At 38.2% G+C, this 25,715-nt stretch overlaps 1 pseudogene; it reads left to right on the top strand.

Moving 5' to 3' along the window:
- Positions 1-25,437, top strand: part of LOC124235184 (serine/threonine-protein kinase MARK2-like) — a 34,188-nt pseudogene extending 8,751 nt beyond the window's left edge.
- Positions 25,438-25,715: the final 278 nt, after the last annotated feature.

Below are 25,715 nucleotides of genomic sequence, written 5' to 3'. Positions count from 1 at the left end.
CCTGAAGTCAGTTAGTGAAGACTGGAGAGGTGACTGCATCTTCAAATGTGAAGAGAGCAACATAAGACTTCAAGGAATATCAAGGAACCATGACATCAACAAAGGATCATAATAATCTTCCAGTTACTGACCCCAAAGGCATGGAGATCTGTGGTCTATCCAATAAAGATCTCACAATAGCTGTTTTAAGGAAGCTCAATGAGCGGTAAGGAAACAGAGAAATATAACTCAACAATATCAGGAAAATAATGCAAGACCAAAATGACAAGTTTAATGAAAATATAGAAATCATTAAAAAGAATTAAGTAATAATTCTAGAGCTGAAGAATAAAATGAATGAAATGAAAAATGCAGTAGAGAGCATCAACAAAAGAACAGGTCAAACAGAAGAAAGAATCTGTGAAGACAGGACCTTTGAACTTACTTACTTAAAGAAGAACAAAGAAAAAAGAATGAAGGAAGCTTACATGACCTGTGGGAATCCATCAAGAGAAACAATCTACAAATTATTAGTCTCAGAAGAAGAAAGGGTGAAGGGGGCAGAAAGCTTATTACAAGAAATAAGGGATAGCACAGCTGGTTAGGCTTTGGTTACCTATTTTCCCTCAGGCAGACCTATTTATGAAAAACAGAGTGTGCTAGCATATTTCGTAATGCTTCCTTTCCCCTCCCTTGTGGAAGCAGGAGGAGGTTGTTTTCTGATACAGTCATGTATCACTTAACGATGGGGATACGTTCCGAGAAATGCGTTGTTAGACAATTTGGTCATTGTGTGAACATCATAGTGTACTTACACAACCTAGATGGTAGAGCCCACTATATGCCTAGACCAAGATGGATGACCTATTGCTCCTAGGCTACAAATGTGTACAGCATGTTATTGTACTGAATACTGTAGGCAATTGTAACACAGTGGTAAGTATTTGTGTATCTAAACATAGAAAAGGAACAGTAAAAATATGGTATAAATGGTACAACCGTATAGGGCACTTACCACTAATGGAACTTGCAGGACTGGCTCTGGATGAGTCAGTGAGCAAGTGGTGAGTGACTGTGAAGGCCTAGGACATCACTGTACCCTGCTGTAGACTTTACAAACACTGGACACTTAGACCACCCTAAGTTGATTGAACAATTTCCTTCTTTAATAATAAATTAACCTTAGCTTACTGAAACATTTTTACTTTATAAACTTTTTAAAAATATGTTTAACTTTTGACTCATAATAACACTTAGCTTAAAACACAAATATGTTGTAGAGCTGTACAAAAATATTTTCTATTTTCTTTCTTTATGTCCTTATTCTATAAGCTTTTTTCTACTTTGAAAAGTTTTTTTTGTTTTACTTTTTAAAGTTTTTTTTTTTTTAACAATTAAGACACAAACGCACACATTAGCTTAGGCCTACACAAGGTCAGTCTCATCAATATCACTGTGTTCCACCTCCACATCTTGTCCCACTAGAAGGTCTTCAGGGGCAATAACACGCATGGAGCTGTCATCTCCTGTGATAACAGTACCTTCTTCTGGAACACCTCCTGAAGGACCTGCCTGGGCTCTTCTTGAGGAGGTGTCACTCTTTTCAGAAATGGTGGTTTGCTTGGTTTGTTTCTTTTTTCATCATAGATTTACTTCTAAGCAGATAACGCACCATGAATATTCCTCTCTATTATAATGAAAACCTTTTGGTATTGGGGTCCATGTTTTCAAAGTTTTCAAGGAACTTGATGAAGTCTGTAAAAACTTCTGCTAAACTCTTCACTGTGAAGTTTCTTGGAAGTTCTTCTTTTTCTTCTCCTGCAGTTTCCTTTTCTCTTGCCTCTTCTTCACCTATGCATTCCTGCTCCAGTTCCAACAACTCCTCAATAGTCAATTTCTCAGGAACTCCTCAATATAATCTTCATCCACAGCCAGGTTAAATTTTTTTGCCATCTCAGTCATAGTATTATTGGCTTTTGCAACCTCCTCATCCTTGGCAAATCCTTTGAAGTCACGGAAGAACCTCGTGAGTGTCTTCTTCCAAATGCCATTTATACACTCCCTGGTAACATCACCCCAAGACCAAGAAAGCTTCTTGATGTAGTCATAGATGTTGTAATCCTTCCAGAATTGCATCAGTGTCTTCTCGATGTCTTCCTCATTTGCTGCAATAGCCTGGGCAAAGGTCCTCCTCAGGTAGAAGGCCTTAAAAGCTGCTATAACTCTTTGATTCATTGGTTGGATCAAAGAGGTTGTGTTTGGAGGGAGAAACACCACTTTGATATTGGGATGAAGATCACCAATAAAAGGAGGAAGTCTAGGAGCATTATTGACAGTAAGCAAAATCTTGAAAAGTATGTTATTACATAAACAGGCACTTCTCCACTTCACTGGCATAGCAATTAGGGAGGGCATCTTGGAAGAGGAGCTGGATCATCCATGACTTCTTATGGCTCTTGTACTACACTGGCAGCTTGTCATTACTGATTTTCTTGAAGGCCCTGGGTTCTCTCTGTATCAAATCACAAAGGGTTTCAACTTATAACCTGCAACACTGTCCCCAAGCAGGATTGCTATCCTGTCCTTAAAAGCCGTGAGACCTGGCACTGGTGTGGCCTCCTTATGGATGAAATTCCTTTCAGGCATTTGTTTCCAGAATAGGGAGTTTTCATCCATATTGAACATTTGGTGTGGCAAGTAATTTTCCTCCACAATCCTCTTATCTAGAGTTTCTAAAAATTCTTCTGCTGCCTTCACATCAGCACTCACAGACTCACCTTTCACTTTCACATTATGAATGAATAACGATTCTTGAACTGCTTAAATGACCCAGAGCTAGCAGTAAATTCAACATCATAGTTGGGTCCAACCTTTTCTTTCAACATCGCAAACAAATATTTTTGCTTTGGCCATGATCATCCCAGTGCTGAGAAGGATGCACTTCTGTGTCTGGTGTTCAGTCCAGATCATCAGAAGTTTCTCGATGTCTGATATAGGCCCTTCTTGAATTCTTAGTCTCATTGCTTTTGATAAAGCAGATCCTTTAACAGCTTCCATCACTTAGATCTTCAAGATCGTAGCTATGGTGGGGTGGGACACACCTGACTGGTGAGCAATAACCACCACTGATTTTCCACCTTCATTGTCCTCAATCACCTTTAATTTTGTTTCCATGTCAGTCACTTGATGTGGGCTCTTCCTGGCAAAAGCAGCAGTGGATTTTGTATGCTAAGGGGTCATGACAAGCAAAACAACTTGAGATTAAATCAAGCACAAGAGAAAATGATGCAATCAAGACATGCGATAAACACAAGATGTATGAGGCTATTGCTGGCGTAACACAGCATACTGTTTTACAGTAAACTTTTTTCTTATAAATAGAAAGAATCACTCTAAAATAATGATAAATAGTATACTAAATACATAAACATGTAACAGTCATTTATTATCATTATCAAGAATTGTATAGTTTACATAATTATATGCGCCATACTTTTATATGATTGGCAGCACCCTAGGTTTGTTTACACAAGCATCACCACAAATATCTGCGTAATGCATTGTGCTATGACATTACAACAGCCACGATGTCACTAGGTGATAGTAATTTTTCAGTTCCACTATAATCGTATGGGACCACCGTTGTATATGTTGTCCATTGTTGACCAAAACATCATATGCGGTGCATGACTGTATTTACTGTGGAAATCTGGTCAAATGCCTGGAGGTAAATCTCACAATATTGTGGGGACCCCACTATAAATGGGTCCTCCTGGACTTTTTAACTCTCAGAGATGTCTACACCGAGCCTGCAGCAGTTCGTCAATTACAGTGCAGGTTTTTCTACCCGGGCACTGATTCCCACAGCAGTTTCTGCTAATGAGCCTGTGCTCCAGTAGGTCATGACTCCCTGTCTTCACCTGCCTGTCTTTCCAGTTTTGGGGGCAGCAGTTTGCCCCGTGTCCTCAACTCTCTTATGGATCCTGGAAGAGTATTGAACTTTTCAACCTACTTAGCTTTTTACTTATTAGATTGGAGTGTTGGCTTCCAAGCTCCTTACCTGCAGAATTGGAAATATTCTCAAATGTAGAAGACATTAAAGTTTTCCAGGGTTTAGAGACAGGAGGATTGGGACAGGTGAGTGCAGTCATGAAAGGGCAACACAGCAGATCCTTGCGCTGATAGAACTGTTCACGATAATGATGGTAGACGCGTGACCCTACACACGTGATTCAGTTGTATAGAATAAATACGCACAAACACAAAATGTAGTTCATTCTTGAGCAAGAGATCCATGTGAGATAAATTGATAGCTGGCAATATGACTTCTAATTATCATATTGCCGCTCCAGGATTCTGAAATTCACTGTCTCAATGTCTACTCCAAAAAGTAAAAAGTAACTTTGTATTAAGTTATAGCAAGAGCCAAAAGTTGAATTTGTGCATCTAAGATTTTAGCGTAAGTATCAGAAATGTGTCTAACTGATTTAGGGATATAGAATTTTTCAATTTATAAAAAATACCTCATCAATGACCAGCTTACATTCAGAATTGCTGTTGGTATATTTATGCTATTTTAAATACAATATCCTGAAATTGTCAGAAATCTGTTATTCTTTATACCCTCCCTTACATTCTATTTTGTACAAATAATTTTAATTATTTTTAATAAGCTTTTACATAACTTGGAGGAATAAATATAATTTAAATAGGGAAAAAATTTACCTGACGTAAAGAGAAGCAAGTAAATGAATGTGATCCATAATGAGAAAACAAACTATTAATTAAAATAGACTCAGAACTGACTGAAATGTTAAAATTAGAAGACAAAGGCATTAAAACAACTTTTATAACCATATGCCATATTTTCAAGGAATTAAGTAATGACAGGAAATAAAACAAACTGAAATAGAACTTGTAGAAATAACTACAACGGCTGAGATGAAAAGTACAGTGGACGAGATTAAAAGCAGAAGCAAGAGCAATGGGGGAAAATGGCAATAGAAACTGTCTAGAATGAAAAATGAGGAAAAAAATTTAAATGAACAGAGTATCAGTTAATGGAAACAATTTTAAATGTCCTAATACATAATATGTGTTACAGGAATCCCTGAAGGAGAAGAGAGAGAGGGAGTAAAGAAAAAAATTTTGATAAATAATGACCAAAAACATTTCAAACTAATGTTAATGTTTTATAGCTACATTGTCAGTATTTATAACATTCCATTCTGTTTTGTAAACAAGATTTCCACATTTTATTAATTCGGTAGCTAAATACATTAATGCTTTCTACTTGCCTTTTTTCCATTGTTTCTCCCTTTTTTCTTTGTCAAGTAAAATACATCCTCTGGTGATTTCTTTAAAAAGGGCTAAAAGTAATAATATTTTCAGAGTTTCTGTACATTCCCAAAATGTTGTCTGCTTCCTTTATGTTTGAATGATTGTGTATACAATTCTTGAGTCAGACTCTCCTTTTCCTTGAGAATTTTTAAGTTTTCAATTGTCTTCTAGCATTAAATATGGCTGTGGAGAAGTCTGAGGCCAATCTTATTTTCTGTTTTTAAGTGACCTAATCTTTATCAAGCTGCCCCAAGCTGAATTAAATAAGACATTTTTTTGTGTTGCCCACCTGTGTCAGGTTTTCCTAGGACACAAAATAAATTTTAGTCTCTGTATTAAGACCTTGTATGTTTCTGGAAAGTTTTCTTGAATAATATCTTTAAAGATAGATTCTCTTCTACATTTTTTTCTTTAGTTACCCAGTTTATGCAATTTTTGTATCTCCCTTGCCTTTTATTGTCTCATAATCCTTTTAGGAACACTTATTTATATCTATTTCCTTTTGCTTCTTATTTATGTATTTATTTATTTATTGTGTGGAAGATTGGCCCTGAGCTAACATCTGTTGCAAATCTTCCTCTTTTTGCTTGAGGAATATTGTTGCTGAGCTAAAATGTGTGCCAATCTTCCTCTATTTTATGTGGGATGCCACCACAGTGTGGTTTGATGAGTGATGTGTAGGTCCGCACCCGGGATCTGAACCTGTGCAAGCCCAGGCCAGCGAATGCCCAAACTTAACCACTATGCCACCAGGCGGACCTCTTGCTTGTCTTTTTAAATCCTTCTTTTATGACCCTTATAGAAGATATGGCAACATGTCTTCTGTTATCATGAACAATTTTGTCTTCATTTCTGTGATTTTTATCGTCTCTCCTTTCTTTTCTCAGCTCTTCTATTCGCATTTTGTCATATTCTAATCTTATCGTCTTGTCCCCAGTTCATGTATCTTTGCTTACATCATCTTGTTTTTATTGATTGTTTCATTACATTTTTGAATTCACAGTGAAATGCTTGTTCAAGACTTCCTATGTTGTTACTGTTACTTTTTAATGGTGAATATGCTTCCTGTGCCCTTGGGTTTATTTATTGCTCATTTCTCATTTTATCTTTGAGCCTGGGACTTTCCCTTTTTGACTAAATGTTTCTGAAGTAATTTGTTTCCTAAAACTGTTATTTTCAGGAAGTTCCTTGAAGGAGAGGCCAGGCCTAAGTGTCATGGTAAAGGAGTGTTCCTTAAGAATGAAGATATCACATGTGGCTGCTTTTGGCATTTGTATCTTGCTGGGAAGTTGAAGGACTGATCGTGTACTATACTCTTTCTCCTTTCTCCATTTCTCTTGACACCCAATCCATAAAGGTCAATATTTTGAAAGATAGCATTGAGTTGCTATTTCTCATTAAACTTGTTGTTTTTGCATGATTTCCCATTAGACAATAAAGAAAAGCCTATTGATTACATGTCCAACTTAGACATGTCCAACATGTGAAATTAGAAGTTCTCAAAAATAATTCACAAGTCTGGGAAAAATGATCCTGTATTCCTGCTAATTCCCCTAGACTCCAAGTTTTCCAATGTAAGAGCCAAGATTTTGATACTGTAGTATTCTGGATTTTCTAACTATCCTGCCTAAGATAAGAGAAGGAGAGAAATGGGCCTTTAGCTTGTGGGCAAAAGCAAGTGCGATATTAGGTAAACATATCTGTTTATACTTTAACATGATTTCCGCATGTGATCTGCAATTGCTTCTCCAAGAGGTGATGAGCAAGAGGGTTGACAGGAACCTATCTATGTAGGCCTGATCTAAGGCAGAAAGAGCATCAGATTGCCTGTGCCATCTAAGCATTCATTGACATCACAAGAACGAAAAAACAGAGAATTAAAATTTGTAGTAAAAGCTTCAAGGAAATAATGCATTTTTCTTTATCTTCTGTTGACTTATCTTCTCAAGTTTTCTTTTGGCTGAGGTCCAAAGCCACTTCTGTGACTATAGAGGTCACCAAGGAAAGGCATAGCCAAATGTGTCATACTAGGCCATCAGAATGGAAGGCTTTGCCGGTGCATACGTCTGTAGGTGTGAGTAGGCTGATCCTTTGCAACAGGCCCTGAGAAATACTGTGATCGACTCTAAGGAATGTGATGATTGATAGGATGTACGTGAAGGGGGAAAATTTGAGAATGATGCCTAGATGTCTTGTTTGGCCATCTCAGTGGATAGTTATATCTTCACCAAAATAAAAAGTACAGAACTGGCAGCAGGGCTGAGAGAGCAAAATAATGAGTACAGCCGTGGACAAGTTAAGTTTCAGGGGTCTGAAGGATATCAAGGTGATGTCCGGTAGGCAGTTGAATACATGGTCTAATGCTCAAGAGGGAGATATGGGCCGGAACAAAGATTTGGAAGTCATCAACATCATGTCAAAGGCTTGTCAAGTGGGAACTCAAGTGAAAGTCCCAAGATTCATTTTATAGCCAACAGACCAAATCAAATACCAGGAAATTCTTTGTGCAAATGGTACATTGCTCTCTGAGGAATGGCTTGCCTGCAGCGGAAAACTTGAGGATTTCAAAACTCATTGCAGGCCCCCCCCCCCCATGAAGTCCAGCTTTTGTTGAGAGGTAATACTGTCTCTGTCCCCGGGCCATAAAATGTCTAACCAGGTAAAGTCATAATGGAGACAATAAAAAGAAAATAGTATACAAGATTTTAACTTAATAAAACCAGCTTAGGTATTTCATCCGGGACTCTGTAATTATTGACATAACTTTTAAGGAAAGGGAGTTGTGAGAAAAAGTGGGAAGAGAAAGACTGTTTAAATTTGTATTTGTGTGCGTGTGTGTTTATTGTGGTAAAATACAAATAAGATAAAATTTGCCATTTTAACCATTTTGACATGTAGATTCAGTGGCATTAATTATATTCACAATGGGCAACCAACCACACTATGGGAAGTAAGTGCTAAATGGGCACTGGGTTTCCACTGGGCATGAAAACTAGTTCTGGAACTAGACAACTGTGTGTGTTTTAGGCAAAGGTTTGTCTTGAAAAAGAGCAAGGTAACAGGGAAGTGGAGAGGCTTGAGAGCTGAGTCTGCCCTTCCAGAAGTGGGATCTGGCCCCTGTGTGTAAGACATCTCTCAAGGCTTAATTTCATGCTCTGTAAAATGAGAGAGAGCCTCAAAAGTATAGGATTGCAGTGATTATAAAATCAAATTGCATGTATGTGAGACTTATCACAAAATGGGCATTTAATACATGCCAGTTTATTTCAACTACTGGCCTCTACACTTGAAGCCTAAAGTGGAGTTGGTGTGTGTTGGACAGGAACTGTCCAGCAGCTGTCCCCTGGCAGTGACCTCCCCATGGTTACTGGGCATCTCACTAGAGAAGTGAAAACAGTGGAATGACAACAAGCAGTCAAATGAATGGCAAAGATTACTGTGCTTTAAGGGCGTAGAAGCAAGTTCATTTGTAACACAGAATATTATGTAAATAGGTTTTGAAATGTAACGAAGAGATTTAGGAAGCTGTAAAGGACATCCACAGCATTCAGGAAGAAGTTGCTGAAGAGGTGTATGATTTAATCTTAAGAGATGATGAGACCATAGTTGAAAAGTCAGAAGCAGTATTAGGCACCTATTGAGGAATTAGCAGAGAGATGAGAGACAGGGGGCTTGGGAGGCAGCAAATGGGAGAGGGAGGGAGGAGGGAGAAGGATGTAGTCCAATTTGGTCAGGCACCATGCCTTCTTTTTCTAGGGAAAGCTGCAAAGTCGTGATATCCAAAAGCCAATCAAACAAGAGGCTAGTCAGGAGGGTGGCCTGACTCTCCATTTTCCTGGAGACACAGCTTTAAGAAAGAAGGGGTCCTCAAAGCTCGGGGTGAGGTGACTGTGCATCTCCAAGAGATGAAGGGTAGAATGTCACCTATTGATCACACTGTTATTATAACTCTGTTCCTCAGCGCTTGCAACTAAAGGAGTAGATTTTAATTTGTCAGAAAATCAAATTTTGGTTTCATTGTTTATTCACTTGCTTATGCATTTATTTGTTTAATCAACAAATAAAATTTGAAAATCTACTATAGGCAAAGTCAGAGATGCTCCAAAATTTTTTGTTAGATGTTTTGTGAAAGGAAAAATAGGAAGGAGGAAAGACAAAATTTTAGTGTGAAAGTAAGGGCCCGACAGAAATGTCAGGAATGGAGGAAGTTCAAGAATTTGAATCTGCTTTCAGATGTACCTGAATGTGAAGTCAGTACGCTCACATGAGCTTCCCCCGGGGTACCATTCTCACACAGGTGGAACTCACTTCAAAATAAGGATCAATTATAAAGCTTGGTTATAAATTCCTTGAAACTTAAATCATATTGCCTCAAAAACACAATGCCATGCATGGTAGAAACTTCCAATGTTTTCCCCATAAATACCTCATTAATCCCTAACGTGGCAGGGAATAAAACTACCAGTGTTAATAGAAGTGTGCAATTAATCTTCCTGCCATGTCCCTAGAGCTCCGATTTAGAAATGCTGCCTTAATTGGATTATGGTCAAGTTGCACTTAACTGTGGAAATTCAACTAAACAGCACTAGGGAAAAAGTTAGAGGTGGGCAGAAATAAAGAGAAACATTTTAAATGGCAGTCATTGGTCCCATCTGACATTTCCTCCAAAGAGATTATGTCCAAGAGTGAACATGAGATGGTGGCATGAGACTGGTGGCTTCAGTAGGTCTCATACGCATGTACCCACTTTTCATAATGTGAGTGTCTCCCACTGAAAGTGATTCCTGAGTTAAAGACACACAGGGGGCTTATGAGTCGGGAGTGTAGGAAGAGTTTTCCTATGTATGGAAGCCAGAGCCACTGTTCCATCTCTAGATGCTGCTTTCCTCTTTAAGATTTATCTCTTGGAAACTGTTGGCTTCCTATCTAATTATTACAATGGATTTTTCCAATGAGAACGTCACTCTGCTTCTCCCTGAAGACTCTCACTTCTCTCTTTAGTGACCCAAATTTTCTGACTCCCATCTCTGTGTTCTTAGTACAACTAGAACTCTATGGCAACTCTCTGAATGGTCCTGCCGTGTTCTTCCCCTCTCATTGAGAGCAGCCAGGGGCAGTATTGTCCAATTCTTTTCCTCTGTGCTTTCTTTGAATATATATACCCAAATGTTATTATCTCAATGCTAGAGGTTTGATATTACCACTGTATCTACACTGTGGTTTAATAGATCTACAAGCATTAGATGAAGTTTATGACTCATAATAAGTAGCATCCTTTCTCAGTGGTAAGGTCCACTTTTAAAGGCCACTGTATCAAAAGCAGACTCCAGCTTCATCACTCAATCCTTTTTCCCATAAGGGCAGCAAAAGTCAAGGTCTTTGTTTTTGATAATATGCAGTAGGAAAATCTTTGACCTCTGGGGGAAGGAAAACAGTGCCCACCAGTAGGCCTGGCACATAGTATGAGGTCAGTAGATATTGTGCGGCAGTACCATTGGCCAGGTTGAATTGGGAAACCCCGAGTGTAAAGAGGCCAACACATTTCGTGATGTAAAATACTGTATTTATTTGAATCTAAGTTACTATTATAGTGTCATTATTGTACGAACTACAAAGGAAGAAAAAGTATAGTCAACTTTTGACAATATTTTCTTACATAGAAATTTTATTTTAGATGTATTTTAGATATAGAGTTTTAATACATATGTTGCTGCTCTATTCTATAACTTTGGAAATATACAATATCTTCTGTTTCACTTCTTGATCATAGTGTATTATTTTTGAGAACTTTTTTTGTTGTTATATACTTTTTATTTTTTATTGCAGTAACATTGGATTGTAGCATTATATACTTTCAGAAGTACATTGTAATATATTTCGAATTCTGTATAGATTACATCATGTACACCACCCAAAAACTAATTATAGCCTATCACTACACATGTGAGCCCAATCACCCCTTTTGCCCTCCTCCCTCCCCCCTTTCGCTATGGTAACCACCAATCCAGTCTCTGTTGCTACATGTTTGTCATTGTTTTTATCTTCTACTTATGAGTGAGATCATACGGTATTTGTCTTTCTCCCTCTGACTTATTTCACTTAGGATAATACCCTCAAGGTCCATCCGTGTTGTCACAAATGGCCGGATTTCATCATTTCTTATGGCTGAATAGTATTCCATTGTGCATAAATACCACATCTTCTTTATCCCTTTGTCCCTTGATGGGCACCTAGGTTGCTTCCATGTCTTGGCTAATGTCAGTAATGCTGCCGTGAACATAGGGGTGCATGTATCTTTATACATTTGTGTTTTCAAGTTCTTTGGATAAATACCCAGCAGTGGACATTTTTAATGGCAACTCAACTCAACACATCTAGTACTAGCAATGCAAATAATGCACAAATCCATGAGACCATGGACAGCTATGACAAAGCTTTCCCAAATCAGGCCATAACGACCTGCAACAGAAGTGGCTGCGGCCGGCAGCCTGGCTGATGCATATTGAAATAGTCCATCGACCCTAAGGGATATCAGATTTCAGGAATTTGTACTACGTGAAAAAAAATACAACTAAAATTTTTGAAATAGCATAAACAAGCTCTCTGCTTTTATCGCAATGAATTTCATAAACTTAAGGGTAGCTCTACTCCAATCAAATGAAGTGCAGATATGTGGGACAAGAGTTAATTCTGAGGAAATTGATTCTAGCATGTTGAAGTTTGTTACCATGACAGGAAAATCATTGCTGCATGGGGTTTGCTGTCTGTCCCTGGTAACAGATACCAAGCTTGCCGTTAAAGCAAGAACACAGCGATGGAGGGAAATCGTGAGCACGCAGAGGACAAGCTGCTTTCTACTAACAGTGATGGCTAACACCTGCGTCTATAGAGCGCATCATGCACTCAAAGTTTTGTCATACATTATTTCTACTAAACTTCAAGGCAATTTTATGAGTTAAGGACTATTGTTAGCACATTTTGTAAATGAAGAATTGAATTGCAGAAAGGCTAAATAACTCACCTGATATCCCATAGCTAGTAAATAGAGGGACAGAATTCAAAATTAAGCAGTCTGTCTGCAAAGCTCAAGCATTTCCTGCTCTGCTCTGCCGTCTCCTGGCAAGTCAGCTTGGACCCGTAGCCTTCCTCTTTATGTGCCAGGTGTTCATAAATTAGGCATTTGTGAGCTGGGAAATCGCTCTGAAACTTTGGCTTTCTATCAGAAGCAATCATGATTCACTCCTGGCTTCACTGTGGGACCAATTGACACAGGTGCACTTGGTATCAGGATGTTTGAGAGTGAGTGGTTGCAAAGCACTTGTTTGTTTTTCTTTATATATTTTTCCTAGAAGTTTTTAGTTTACAGGGTTATAAAATTATTTTTCAGTTACAAAATTAATAGTGTGCACTGTTAAAATTTTAGTCAATAAATATAAAAGCAAAAGAGTTTCCTTCTTCCGTTCCCAACTACTCCAAGGGTAAATCACAGTTCACACTTTGCTGTGTATCTTCTATGATGATTTTTATATTTATATAGACACAAGTTTTAAGTCTTATAAAAATTACATCAAAGTATTTATATTGTTATAAAACCTGCCTTTTTACTCACCAATGTATCATCAAAATAGAAACTCAATTCGATCTGTTTCAGCTTAAAAGAGGAAATTATTGGCTCATGTATTCCAAGGAAGAAGTGAACGATTAAACTGTAGGAGCAGAAGGGTGGAGTTGGGCCTCAGCATCTCCTGGAACCAAAAACTTGAACACACTTCTCTACTGTCAGAGTTTTACAAATTGTCTGCTTAGTTGTTTCTCTCATTGCAAAGCAAATTCTCTCTACAGGACAGGAAATGTTGCTGCCAGCATTCCCCAGGTGGGGCATTGGAGGCACACAGTCTCTCTTGCTCAGTTCCACTTGAAAAAAAATATCTATGGCATGACTCAAATCGATTCAACTTGGGTTAGGTCTCCATCTCTGGATCAATCAACTGTATGCAAGAGACTGGGAATTATGACTGTCACATCTTTGTTCATGTACCCAAGCCTGGAACATTCAACAGTGGCCCATGGGACAGGATCATTGCAAATATGCCAATTTCCATCTTGAACCAAATACTTGGGGACAGGAACTGGGTGTAGTTTCCAGAAGTATTGATGGTCTTTCCATATCCCTAAAAAAATATCTCAAGGGCAAAGTTTATCTGGAGGGGCAAAATGATAGGAGCCCATTGAACAAAGTATGAATGTTGCGTAGATAACTTGTCATCTCTTTATGGATGTGCATTCATCTTAGCTCTTATTTTTCATCATTACACATATTTCCCATTATTATAAATAATGCTACTATGATTATCTTTGCACACGTATCTTTGTGTCCATATAAACATGTCTGTAGAACAGACTTGTAGAAATGGACCCACAAATTATAAGTATATACATGTTTTAATTTTATAGATATTGTAAAATTCCCACTTAAAAAATATTTGTACCAGTTTACACTACCATCAACGGTGAATGATTTTGCCCCTTTCAAATCCCCCAGAAAATATTAGATACCATTAACTGGAAGGAAATTAAACTCTTTCAGAAGTGGATTATAAATTCATCACCTCAAGATAATCGAAATTTCTAAACTCTGTTTTCACATTACTTCAAGTTATGTGGCTTTGAGAGTGAATTGGCACTGAATAGGTATTAAACTTCAGAAATTCGGAGATCTTTTTCACCAACAGAGGAAGAACAATTTGATGTCAAAAGTGTGTAGAGAGATGACTTGGGTTCTTTCTTAGGAAACAGAAAACTCTATGAAAGATCTCTTGAAATCTGGCGTCATTGATGGCCAAGTCCAACATTCATTTGTTGCCTCTTTCTCAATCCAACGGCAACTGTCAGTCTTCTACATCAGGAATCATTGCGTGCAGTGAGGACAGTGAAAGTGGAAGTAAAAGGTGTACCCAAGAGAGCCTCATACAGACGGGGGATATATTTGTGTATTCATTTTTTTAGATGACTCAATTATGTTCTGAACACACATACTATATTTCTCTCAAAATATTTTGTACAATGACGCACCTGGAGATCTTGTAAAAATGCAAATTCCAATTCAGCTGTTTAGGGATAAAGCCAAGAGTTTACCTTGCTAACAAGCACCCAGGTGTGCTGAGGCTGATGGTCTGTGAACACATGGTAGCGAGAAACTGGCTTACTGGTACAAAAAAGAGAGAGAAGTCATCTGAGATTTAAGCATCATTATGTTAATTTTAGAGATGAGGATATCAGTTCACAGACAAGTTATTGGCCTAAGGTCACATGGATCTTAAATTTTGAAGCCATGATTGAACCCCAGGTCAGCTTGAGTAAACAATCCAGTTTTTTCTTAGCCGCAAGTGAACACTCAAGTGTTCAAGTCTCAGAGTCTGAGAGTTTGAAATTAAAAAGGCAACTTAAGGAGAATCTCACATACTTACTATCAAAGACTTCATGACCTAGTTGAGGAAACACAAAACATTATATACAATGTGATATGTTCTGTAATACAGGGATATGTAAGAGAGAGTTGCGATTTATAGGAATTTTATTTTTCTTATAAAGTTACTGTTTATATTGGATGCAAACTAGAAAATATGTAAATGAAAAAATAAAAATAAATTACCAATCATCTCAACATCCAGAGATTATAATCAATAATACGTATATGTTTTGTATATCATTATATTTTACAGGCATTTTTTCTATAAATACATAGATTTATGTCAAAATATCTCAGAAATAGTTTCTGGGACAAGACCAAGAGGTAGTGTCTGACATCAGTTTAACCCTTCCGGAAACCCAAGGCTGGCTGTTTCACCTACAAGTCACAGTCAGCATCTGCCAACCTTCTCTGCATAGAGAATTTTTTCTAATGTTCATGTGGTTGGCTGTCTCCCCTATGGTATTAAATAATCCTTACAAGACAATCAAGTATATTAATTATATTGTGTTTTGTATTTCTTTATTATATTATCTTATACTCTTCTTCCTCACCTCTTACCCCAAGAATAACAGCAATCATTAAATTGTTTATATATGTAATTTAGAATGAAATAAATGGCACCAGAAGGGATGGACTTCAAGGCTTCTCTTCTTCTTTCTCATCAATTCAAAAGTTATGTGTTATTTTGTTGTTCAAGCTCCAAGTTGTCCAAGAACGTTCCCATATATAGAGACTTATTTTTGTCTATAAGTAGCCCTTGTTCAGCTCTTCATGGTAACAGGAAGAAAACGAATATGCTTTATTTTCTGAAATTTATTTCCAGGTCCTTGTTTACTTATTTTATCACCAAACATGTTTTAAAACTCTTTATGTGCCAGGTCTTGCATTAGAAGTGGAAATGTAGAAATACATATAAAATAGCCTTCCTTCCAACAAGCTCATAAGCTGGTTGGAAAGACCAAAATGGGAAAAAGTCAAGAGGACATGGTGGTCCTACAGCAGAGACATGGACAAGTCTTGGTGGGGCCACAGAAAAGTAGCTGTCCCCCAGAGTTTGGAAAGAGCCTGCCAGTGCATTCTTTTCAAAACATATGTGATCATGGCATGAACTTCCTTAAAATCTTTTAATGTTCTTAAGATAAATTAGTTTACCTGGCCTTCCCAGATCTCACCAACTCAATTCACTTCCCCTACTTTGCTTTCTGTGTTCTATCCGTATTGATCTTCATTCAGTGCACTCACAATTCATTGCTTTTGCACTGTGTGTTACCATTGCCTCAAAAACTTGTATGCCTCACAAACTTCACTTACTATATCTATCTCAAATATCTATCTATCTAATATTTACATTAGTGCCACTTCCCCAAGGAGAATATCTTCAATCTATCCAAATAAGTTAATTCACCTTCTTTTAGTAGTATCCTCTGCATGAGTAGATTAATTATTTGTTCAAAATTTGTGTTTATCACAAGGTCACAAGTTCTTTGATGAGAAGACGGTCCTTTTCATTCACCACGGTATATCTAGTGTCAATCATGGTGCCTGGGACACAGCAGGATCTTGATGTATAGTTGAAATTTTTTTAAGTCTTGAAGAAATTAACTTGGTAATGATAAATGAATAGGAGCAAAAAAGGCAACTAGAATGAGTAAGACATTCTGGGGGAAAAGGGGATAGAATGTGCAATGACTTAAAAAATGAAAAGTATAGTATGTTCTAGACACTGTATGTAATTTGTTATGTTTTGAACATAGAGTGTGAAAGTAGAACAAGGGGAATAAAGGGATGGAGTAGGGTTTATCATAAACATTCTTGAATGATACAGCAGAATTTTCAATTTACTCTATTGGCGGAGTTGGACTACGGAAGGATTGTAAAGAGACAGGGTGTGAAGTCATTTGGGTTTGTAAAATAATACCATTGTCAAAATGTGAAGATGCTAGAAGATGGAAAAAGAAATTAGGAGGCTGGTGCAATTATCTGCATAGTGGAAGTGGACCCTGAGATACCTGTGTATCCATGGAGACAGAGTGAAGCAATATAAACAATGCTAAGGAATAGTAAGGCTCTCTGGTTTCTGATTTGAATAATCCACAGCCTGATTCCTCTAAAAAGATAGAAAAGAGATTTTCACTCCAAACATAATAGCATGGGTATTTTCTCTAGTGTGGAAAAATATATCCTTATATCTTTAACTTTTATGAGAAAACTGGAGTCAGATGACATTATGTTAAAATAAACTTTCAGGGCCAGCCCCATGGCCGAGTGGTTAAGTTCGCATGTTCCACTTCGATGGCCCAGGGTTTTGCTGGTTCAGATCATGGGCGCGGACATGGCACTGCTTGTCAGGCCATGTTGAGGGGCGTCCCACATGCCACAACTAGAAGGACCCACAACTAATATATACAACTATATACTGGGGGGATTTGGGGAGAAAAAAAAAAGAAGATTGGGAACAGTTGTTAGCTCAGGTGCCAATCTTTAACAAGTAAATAAATAAAAATAAAATAAACTTTCAGCTTTGACTTCCTACATAACAGTGTGAGTCACTCTGCTGACCCACTCACCAGGGAAACTGGTAAAAAATATTCTTTTTAAAAAAACAACCGTTTAAAGCCTCTGGATATGGTCCCAAGGACAAACAGCAAATTAAAAGACATATATTCAAGAACGTTTATGAAAATTCAGTGAGAAAGGGGAGAATCTGTGGTATCTGAAATAAGGCCACTGCCTCTCTTCTTCCTCCCAGGTCAGTGAAGCAGAGAGTCCACACTAGACTGTCATAGCCAAGAACACAGGACTTTCTCTCCCCTAAGCTACCAGACTTTCTTCCAAGAGGAACAGGACATGACTGTTTTGTGTCTTGCCTACAGGTACCTGTTGCTGAGGCTAAGTCCCCAGTAACTGTAGGTTAGAGGTGGTGCCTTCCTTCTTCCATCCAGCCCCTTCTTGTGGAATGGAGGCCCTACCTTAGGTGCAGCATGCTGAGACACTAGGGCTGTGATCACCCTTGACCCAGCATGTGAGGCAATGTTTCCACGACAGGAGATGCAAGTCAAGAAAACTAGGCTGCTTCCCCAACACACACCTGGATACTCACCTCCTAGAGCAGGAGCGTCAGAGAAAATTTGCCATTGCCCCCCCCCCCCCATCTTCAGAGTCCTGAGTCAGAGACTTTGCATGGGAGGAAAAATGGACCCAAAAACAGATAGTTCCTAATCACTTCACAAAGAACTGACTTCTTTTGCAACTGAGTCTACAGAAGGGCATTCCCAAAAACAGTTCTTTGAAGAGAACGCAGTGTTCTTTTCATTCACCACAGTATATCCACTAGAAGTTGCGGTGAAAGGCAATTGGGAAGAGATTCAAGATACAGGCTAAATGGTGGACTGGCTGGTTTGCTTAAGAGAACTGAGAAATAATACATCTGGGAGGAGTCTTCCTGAGGTCAAGAGATGTCAAACGGTGACCTCAGAAACTGTTCTTTTGAAGGAACCATAATTTGATTGAATTCGTTTGTAGAGGAATTATGCCATAGGACATTTTTGAAAACAACAGAGGAATCAACTGGTGATTAGTGGAGTTTAAGTATTCACCTGGTCAGAGAAAGAGGAAGAGAGCCTACCAAAACCATTGTCATTCCAGGGCAACTGTGGCTATATTCAAAGATGCACCCCCCTGAGCAGCAATATAAGAGGCTTAACACTGTAGGAGGGAGGAAAAATAAATTTCACTAAAATAGTCCATCCAGGCATAAAGAAAGAAATAAGTAAATAACAAGCTGGAGAGTAGGTGCAGGGACCATTACGCAAAGTTGCTAAATGTATTACGTAAAATGTCCCATTTCCAAAAAGACATTATGAGGTATGCAAAGAAACAAGAAAGTATGAACCATAAACTGGGGAAAAAGCAGACAACAGAAACTGCCTACAAGAATGACCAGATGTTGATTTTATCAGCAAAAGACTGATCATGTTAACAGAACTAAAGGAAACTATGATTAAAGACATAATGGAAAGGATGATAGCAATGATAATATTGCATCAAATAGAGAATATCAATAAAGAGATAAAAACTATAAAAAGAACAAGATAGAAATTTAGGAGTTGAAAAGTACAGTAATGGAAAGAAAAAACACATTAGATGCACTCCATAGTAGATATGAACTGGCAGAAGAGAGAATAAGCAAACATGAAGGTTGATTGGTACAGATTGTGCAGGCAGAAGAACAGAGAGAAAAAGAATGAAGAGTGAAGAGAGCCTCAGAGAAATGTGGGGCATCATTAAACACATAAATATGAAGCCTAGTACCTGAGGGTTAATATTCAATAAGCTTGACTTTTGACCTTGTTATGAGAAGAAGTTAATCTTGTCAATTTGCTGATTTCTTGGTTAATCTGGGGAGTAACTAAAGGGTGAGAAGGATTTATCAGCTTGTTTTACAAAAGAAAGAGAATGCCTACAACATCACCAATAACTAGCCCTAGCTGCCATTGATACTCAAAAGTCAGACTTCCCAAGGGCTTATCAGGAGTGAAAGAAAAGCAATTACCCCTTTGTTTCTCCAAAACTCCTCCTACCACACTCCTTAGCTCTATAAAACCCCCTGCCTTCTTCTCTTGTTAAGGTGAATTTGAGAGAACCCATGTTCCTCCCTTCCCATCTTGGGCAATTGGAATAAACCTTTCTCTATCTCCAAGCTCCAATGTTGCAGTGTTTGGCTTACTGGGCATCAGAAGCATGGACTTGAGATTAAGAATTTCAGTATCTCATATACACATAATGGGAGTACAAGGAGTAGAAAGACAAAGGAGCAGAAAACATATTCAAAAAAACAATGGCTGATAAATTCACAATTTATTGAAAAACAATCATCTACACATCCAGGAAGCTCAACAAACTACAAGTAGGATAAACACAAAGAAATCCACAAACAGACATAGAGTAAAATACTAAAATTTAAAGTTAAGGAGAAAAACCTTGAGAGAAGAAAGAGAAAAATGACTCATTACTTAAAAAGGAACCATAATAACACTTACAGCTGACTTCTCAGCAGAAGTAATAGAGGCCAGAAGGTAGTGGGATAACATATTCAAGGTATTCAAAAAAAATTATCAGGCAAGAAAACAAAGCAAAGCTATTTCTCAAAGTTAAAGGCAAAATAAAGACTTTCTCAAATAAAAACTGAGAGAATTTGTGGTTAGCAGGCCAATCTTATAAGAAGTACTAAAGAAAGTTTTCAGGTTGAAAGCAAGTGACCCCCAGATAGTAATTTGAATCCACATGAAAATACAAGGAGCCTGGTAGAGGTAATTATGTAATTATAAAAGGCAGTATAAATGTATATCTTGTCTCCATTTTTCTCTTAACTCATTTAAAAAGCAATTGAATAAAATAATACATATGTATTGCATGGTTGGAACTATACTATGTAAAAATGTAATATATTTGCCAATAACAATATAAAGTAGGAGTGTGGAAGCAAAGCTATTTTGAGCTAAGGAAATGAATACATATGGGCTAGTAAACTTATCACAATGTGTAATTGAGTTTGTAACATTAAGAGACATAATATGCATAATAATAACACCATGAAAAGGAGAAAAAGGAATAGAGTTATATCAGAGCAATGTTTTTATGTACCACTGGAATTCAGCTAGTATACATCTGACGCTGATTCTGATAAAATTGTATAGGATAAAACTTAGATAGAGCAATCATTAAAAATAAACTAAAAAGATATACTGAAAAATTATTAAAGAAATCCAAAGCCTCCACTAGAAAATATTTAATTAATGCAAAACAAAGTAGTAAAGGAGGAATAGAGGAACAGAAAAATATGATACAGAGAAAATAAAAACTAAAATGCCAGACATAGACCCACCTGTAGCGATAATAACATTAATGTCCATAATAGTTCCACAGTAAGTGGAAACTAGAATTAACATTTTCCTTGTTATTATTGTTATGATTACTTTGTTACCTGTCTCAAAGGATGCACGTGTGATCAAGTTAAGTGATGTTAGCATAGTCCTGGACCATGGCAGGCTCTCAGGCATGAGATTCTTTCTTTTCATCACGGAAGAAACAGGAGAGTCAGATGTTATATATCTCATATATTAAAACAATTTCCTAAAAATAGAATTCTAATTTTGAGCTAATGTTTTGACTTTTATATCCTTGGTGCCATTATGCAAATTGGACTCGAACAAAGAGATTTACAGTTAATCAGAACCTGAATTTGTTTTGTTTTTTTGGAGAGGGAGCAATTTTTACAAGAATGTACTGTTAACAAGGTGTGACAATAAGTGTAATGAATGTTAGGGCCAGCATCACATTCTTAATTTAATCCTTCTGTAAGCTATTAATTACCATTCCAGGACTTTCTGTTGACTTCCTATGAAGTATTGACATATGAGAAAGATACTTAGAAAATTCAATCACAAATTTGAATCTATTTGATTAGAAACCATAAAACTTACTACAAAGCAATGGTAATCAAAACAATGTGGTACTAACACAAGGGTAAACATATAGATCAATTAAATAAAATTGAGAGTCTAGAAATAAATTCATGCATCTCTGATCAACTGATTTTTGGCAAATGTACCAAGACCATTTAATGGAAGAAAGAATAGTTATTTAAATAGAGGCTTCCATGACAGCTATATAGCCACATGCAAAAGAATGAAGGTAGACCTCTCAATTCACACCGCATACAAAAATTAACTCAAAATGTATCAAAGATTTAAATGTAAGAGCTAACACCATACAACTGTTGGAAGAAAACATAGGGGTAAGCATTCTTGACCTTGGATTTAGCAAAGTGTCCTTAATTGTGACACTAAATAACAAAAAACCAAAGAAAAAAATAAGCTAATTGGACTTCATTAAAATTAAACTCTTTTGTGTTTCTAAGAACACCATCAAAAAAAGTGAAAAGGCAAATCACGTAATGGAAAAAACTATTGATATATCATATATCTGTTAAGGGACTTGTATTCAGAATATATAAAGAACTCTTACAATTCAATAATACAAAGACAACATTAAAAAGTGGGCAAAGGATCTGAGTAGATGTTTCTCTAAGGAAGAGATAAAAATGGCCAACAAGCACATTAAAAGATTCTTGACATCATTAGTCATCACAGAAGAGCAAATCAAACTACAATGAGATACCACTTTGCACTCACTAGGATAGCTAGAATCAGAAAGTCAGATAATAACAAGTGTTGGCAAAGGTGTGGAGAAATTGGCACCCTCACAGACTGCTGGTGGGAAAATAAAATGGTGCAGCTGCTTTGGAAAACCATCTGACAGTTCCTCAAAAACATAAACATAGGTTTACTATACAACCCAGTAATTCTACTGTTAGGTATATACCCAAGAGAAATCAAAACATATGCCTACACAGAAACTAGTACTGGAATGCTTATAACAGCATTATTTATAAAAACCAAAAGGTGGAGTCAGCCCAAACGTCCCTGAATGGATGGATGAACGCAAGGTAGTATATCCATACAGTGAAATATTACTCAGCCATAAAAACCATAACGTACTGATACACACTACAACATGAGCGAAACTTGAAAACATTATGATAAGTGAAAGAAGCCAGACACAAAAGACCACATTTTATAAGATTCTTTTCATATGATATGTCCAGATCAGGTTAATTTACAGAAATAGAGAGTAGATTACTGATAGCTTAGGACCAGATGTGTGTGATATGGTTCAGGGGTGATACCTAAAAGACCATGGGGTTTCTTTTTGAGATGATGAAATGTTCTAAAATTGCTGTGGTGATGGTTGTAAATATGCTAAAAACTGTTGAACTGTACAGTTTACATATATGATTTGTAAGGTATGTGAATTATGTCCCAATAAAGCTGTTTAAAAAAAGTGAGAAAACTGCTTGATAATACCTAGCCTTGATAACTTCAGTTCTTGCTATGACTTCAAAAGGACTCATTGTGTTGTAATTCTAAGCCCATGGCTGGGCCTCAGGAATCTACTTGCTATCTAGGTCCACACTCTTTCTAAATCAGGAAGCCGGTTTCCAATGACCTGAGAGAATTTGACCAAAATTAGCTTGTCCCCTCCTTAAAACACATCCTGTTGACATAATGAGATTTTTATCTGTTTTGTTTGTTATTAATTTTTTCTTTATTCTGTTATTTTTCTTTGTTTCTTTTTTGGTTGTTTTCTTCCTTGAGGAAGATTTGCCCTGAGATAACATCTGTGCCAACCTTCCTCTATTCTGTATGTGGGTTGCCACTGCCACAGCATGGCCACCATTGAGTGGTGCAGGTCTGCACCCAGGAACCAACCTGGGCTGCTGAGGCAGAGCACACTGAACTAAACCACCAGGCCACAGTGCCAACCCTTCTTTGTTTTTTATTCTTTTCTTTTTCCTATTTTTCTTTTCTCTATTCCTCATAATTCTTTTCTTGAGTTAGTATTTCTTTTTCTTTTTCTTTTTGTCTGGCATTGTATTTTGACTCTATTATACAATCAGTTTGTCAGGTAGACTTGGAAATGATTTTCTCTTCAGATGATTTGGATGAAGACTGTCACCAGCTTTTCTCAATTTTAAGCTTATTTTGGGACACCTTGAGTGCAAGCCCAGCAGTAGGTCCAACAGGCAGCAGACCTCGGAGCCATCTATACTGAAGAGGAGACTTACATTGGCAAAGCAAGCTCTTCATGACCATCACCAAGGATAACTTGGCAAAGGTGAAGTAGGGCCAGCACATCCTGAGTAGGAGCAGTGACAATCGGCCTCCAGAAAATATCCTGTGAAGTAGGAATCATAAGGTCACTTGACTCATCCCAACATAGTTAAATTATTTGAAGTGATCAAGACGGAACAAACGCTCTACCTCATCATGGAGTATGCTAGTGGAAGAGAGGTGTTTGATTACCCAGTGGCTCGTGGCATGTGAAAGGAAAAGAGGCTTGAGACAAATTACACCAGAAAATATCTGCTGTGCGGTATGACCACCGGAAGTGGGTTGTATATAGAGCATTAAAGGCAGAAAACCTGCTCTTGGATACCAAAAGAAACATCAAGATTGTAGACATTGACTTCAGCAACAAATTTACCTTTGGCAACAAACTGGATACCTTCTGCAATAGCTCTTTTGCTGCCCCAGAACTATTCCAAGGCAAAACTTATGATGGACCCATGTTGGAGATGTGGAGCCTGAAAGTCATCTTATATATGGTGGTCATTTGATCCCTGCCTTCTCAAGAGTCATAAGAATCTCAAGGAGTCATAAGCACAGGTTCTGAATGGAATATACCACATTCTCTTCTACTTGTCCATGGAGCGTGAAAACCTGCTCTAGAAATTTCTCATTCTCAATCCTGCCAAGAAAGGCACTTTTGAGCAAATTATGAAAGATCCATAGCTGAATGTCGGTCATAAAGGTGAACTAAAGCCTTAAGTGGAGCTACTCTCCGACCACAAGGACCCCAGAGGACTGAGTGGATGGTGTCAATGGGTTACACACAAGAAGAGATCAATGACTCACTGATGAGCCAGAAGTATGAGTCCATGGCCAGCTCATCTGACCAACATCAGCACTCCTTCGCCATCCCACACGGTACAGCATGGCCTCTCTGCCAACCCCAACCAGTGGGGTTTTAGTAATTGATCTGGTCCTGCCATTCCCATCTCTAATTCTTGGAATACTCAGAGTAGCAGTGCAGAAAATCAGCAGCCTTAGGAGGACCAGGAATCAGAACAGAAGACCAGCATTACAGTCAACATGCCTGCGACCTCCCTGCCTGGCCTGGAGACAATGATAACTCTTGTTCCCTCCAAACAGCAACCTCTCCACCAACACAAATTAAATCAGGAACTCCCCCCTTTTGGAGAGGGCCAGCCTCACCCATCTAGAAAGCAAAGAGCCTAACAAGGCTAGGGTCTGGGGCCTCTGCTGTTTCAAGGCAGAGCCTGGCCCTGCCTGCACTAGAAACCCATAACAGCCTTGGTGCAGCCCAGCCAGGCCTTTGGGAGGTACCCCACAGATGGTAATGATGAGGTGCCTCAGCAGGGCCCCCTCGGCATGTCCCTGTGCCTGGCCCCTCTGCCTACACAACGGCAGCAGTGGCAGAGCCCCAAACAGGAGATTCCTTCCATGCCAGCAGCTCTGATATGCACAACCAGGAGAATTTGCTCTTTAGGAAGACCCCAGCATCTCCATTTGGCAACAGTCAGGGCTGCAGGGGGCTATTGGGAGCTGCTGCAGCAAGATCATATTCAAGTTTATGGACACATCTGTGTTTCAGGTTTACCATAAGGAACCAGAATGAACCTGAAAGTGAAGACCTAGCAGAGATGCTCACACTTACATGGTGGGCAACAGAGGCAATGATAAAAGAATTTTGAAAGGCTGAGTAGTGCTCACTCTGCTTTACGTGGAACATGAAGATCAGAAGTCCCATGGAGTCAATTGGGAGATCTGTAAAGCCCTTGATGCAAACAGCTTCAATGGGAGCTAAACAAACAATATGTGTTGCTGTGCGTGCACAGCTCCCAGCCCCAAGAGGACTACCTCCAGTGGGAGACGGAGGTGTGCAAGGTGCCACAGGAAACTCTCAGTGTATTCAACATCTGGCCTTCACAACATTGCCTCTAAAATCCCCATGGAATTTTAGCTTTAAAAGGCTGCCAGGAGCCACCAGGGAGACAAGAGGAGAGGTAGGCTGGCCCTATGTGCCAGGCCAGCCACTCTACCTCCACATGAAAGAAACTGCAGAGACTGGTGTGTTTCCCCGGGGGCACTTCTCCCCTCCTCTGACTTTCTCTGCCTTTTCTTCTGTTTTTGTGGGGCAGGGGAGATGGTTCTATTGAAAGAAAGACAGTCTATCCAAATAGAAAACATATGTATACTTCTTTCCCTTTCTGTCTTTGCTC

This window comes from Equus quagga, chromosome 2, assembly GCF_021613505.1.
Source record: "Equus quagga isolate Etosha38 chromosome 2, UCLA_HA_Equagga_1.0, whole genome shotgun sequence".
Lineage (NCBI taxonomy): Eukaryota > Metazoa > Chordata > Mammalia > Perissodactyla > Equidae > Equus > Equus quagga.
This window is presented reverse-complemented; position numbering and strand designations above follow the sequence as displayed.